Below are 3106 nucleotides of genomic sequence, written 5' to 3'. Positions count from 1 at the left end.
AGATTTTCACATACTTGTTGCTTTCATGTCTAATTTTGCTGTTTTAGCATAGTAGGGCTTTCCAGTGTTCCCAAGTGCCAAGAAGGCTTTGATGTGCCTCATGGAGAATGTATGTGCTTGGTGAACTCCATTCCGGCATGGGCTGTGGTGCTGCTGTCCACAGGCTCATCAGTCATCAATGAACAGTATGTGTAATGAGGACATTCACTGATTTGTACATGAGGACACCTCGGAAAGTGCTGAAGAACCATCCACAAGGTTTATGAAGCTGTGGGAGAGATGGGAGAGCAGCTAAAATGCAGATTCATGAGATGATGACCTTTAAAAAGTAGAGTCAACGGCATCGATAAAGTGCACATTGGAAAAGAGGTGTATGGGTGTGGGTCTGTGCACGTGTGTGTGCACGTGTCTGTCTGGCTGTGCGTGTGCGTGCTTGTGTCACTGGAAGCTCCAAAGAGAAAACTTACAAATTTGTGCTCTATCCGAGTCTTGTGGTACTTAGAACAGTGATTCCTTCATAATTTCTAAATCAAAGAGATAAGGTGATGTCCTTACTTCAGCACTCTGCTGCTTTCCAATGCCATTGTTTGTTTGTTTGTTTTTAGTTTTCCTTAGTGGTTCATTAAACACATGAGTACTACTAAATGTTACTATCATTATCCGTATAATCATTGTTGCTGATATTATTTCTTTTATTTACTGTACATTTACAATTTTCTCTGCTAGTATGACTTCCCACTTTTCTGACATTGAGACCATTTATTTTCTTGAATACCTTTTCTCTTTGTGAGATGCTTGTTTAATGAAGTTTTAATATATTTTTCCAAAAATATATTTTTATAATAAATCCAACCAGAAACACTCCTATTGCAAATTAGTAGCCAGCATGTACATCAGACTAGCAGGAAAATTATGAAACAGAGGAACACGTGCGACACACTAAATCTCCACGACGCACCGTGTCATCCTGCTCACTGTGCACATTGTGTGACTCTTCTCACAAACTGTGGCTTATTTCATGAAAGGACTGTGACAGTTCACATTTTTGTCTGTTACAGGGACTTGCTCAGCATCAATCAAAGGCAGAGTTCTACATATATTTTCAAAATACTGATGGGGGATGTGTGTGTGTGTTTGTGTAGAGAGAGACAGAGAGACAGAGAGACAGAGAGAGATGTGACACCTGCGTCACCTGTCAGACTCCAGCCCACATAAACTCAGCTATTGTCCCTGTTCATCCTGAAATAATAGACAACGTACATTTTTGATCTGTTGATGTAAGTCAGGGCCATATGACTAATTATGCCAAAACAAACATGCACAGATATGACACACACACTCACAGCCTAGTTAATAAATTAAAGTTCAACAGGTAATACATTTCAGTTGTGCAGGATGAACACGTTCTAGAATCTGCTGTACGACCCTGCGCCCACAGTTAACAATACTGTATTGTGCCCTCAAAACGTGTTAATAGAGAAATCTCATTTCGAGTTTATTTACAACAGTGAAGAAATTGTCCACCTGAAATTCATTATCCCTCTTCTTCCATTTCCTGTTATATGTCAGCCCACAAGCTGTAGATTCTGGCTCTCTGGTCCCACTGGTTCAGTGGGAGTCTGGGTTCCTGAGTGACGTTATGAATCAGACCCCTCTTCTCACCACGGCTCCCTCCTGAGCACGTTAGAATAGAAACGAGGAAGCTGTAGGTCTTTGTTATTATACCTTATCCCACTGAGATGCTGCGCTGTTTGCTCGTCTAGGCAGGGCATCCTGCTCAGTTCTCCTGTGCAAACTGAGATGGGAAATTAGAACTCTGTCGAGTTAGCTGAAGTCTGGGAAAAACTGAACCGTAGTTGCACATATACCTAGTTATTTTAGATTTCTTCTCTGACAATTCCACAATCAGCATTCTATCTTAGTCTGATTCACACGATTGCTTTGTCATTTCAGAGTATTTGTTTTCTTTTGCCTTTTACCAGGTCTTTTTAACATTTTGGGAAAACTCCAGCACAATACATGAGTTAACAAAAACTGAAGAATCAGGCTCAAATTTTCCATCAGCATCTCCTGACTTAAAATTCATTCAGAACACTTGAAGGGCTGATACTCCAAGATATGTGACTGCCCTTGGGACCAAGAGGAAGCTCACAGGGGGAGATAAAACACAGCATCTATCCCAGGCCCTTGCCTCTTTCTACGTAGTGGGCAGTGGTACAGATGGCAGTGCCCACAGTCATGGAACAGTTGTCATGGGCTGCAACACACAGCCATCAAAGGGAAACGTGTTTTTAAAAGTTGTATATTAGGGATGTGATTACTGCTTGCATGTTAGCCATTAGGATTGATGTTTTTAAAGTTGGGATCTTTGATGAGATTAAAATATTAAATAAAAGATCAACATTCATAATATATAGATGGAAATTTGTACACTTTAGGTGAACAGGAATCACCTTGGGAGGGGGGACATTTTGAAAAGTCTTTTTCTCAACAGTGAGAATCAGTTTCTTGAGCACTGTACAGGGTGCCATTTTTTGCAGAGTCTCTGTGTGTTCTAAGTGCTGTCTTCTATCACAGGGTGTATGGAGCACAAGGCAGGCCCGGAAGTCATGGAACAGCAACAATGTAACAATATAAGAACCTCTCAGGGGTGATGAGAACCACATCACCTGATAGGGTACAGGGAAAGAAAGCAGGGTTTGGGCTGTGATCATAACTGTGGAAGCAAGACCCAGAGCCTGAGATTATGAGGCAGACTTGGGCTGGGTCCAAGATAGCACAGGAGAAGGCAGGGATTGAATGAAGGCGGATCTGGTCTCTGAATGCTGGGACCATGTTTTGGAGTGTTTCAAACTCACTAGTTTCTCTTCAATCCCATAATTATATGTCAAATATTTTAAAGGAGAAAAGAGCATAAAGCCACTTCAAAAAATACGAAGGTTCTCACTGCAGCTCCTCAGCACTTATAAGAACAGAGCTCTCCCACATGCAAATTTTCCTTCAGGCTCCAGGGTAAATGTAGACACTTGAGCTGTGAAAGCTCACAGGTCTCTCCTCAGACAGTGCTCAGGTCTCTGGTGAAGGAAGAGTTGAGGCCTAATAGAAG

The sequence above is a fragment of the Cynocephalus volans genome, chromosome 3 (assembly GCF_027409185.1).
Source record: "Cynocephalus volans isolate mCynVol1 chromosome 3, mCynVol1.pri, whole genome shotgun sequence".
Taxonomy (NCBI): domain Eukaryota; kingdom Metazoa; phylum Chordata; class Mammalia; order Dermoptera; family Cynocephalidae; genus Cynocephalus; species Cynocephalus volans.
The sequence above is the reverse complement of the archived record's forward strand: the minus strand, read 5'-3'. Positions refer to the sequence as shown.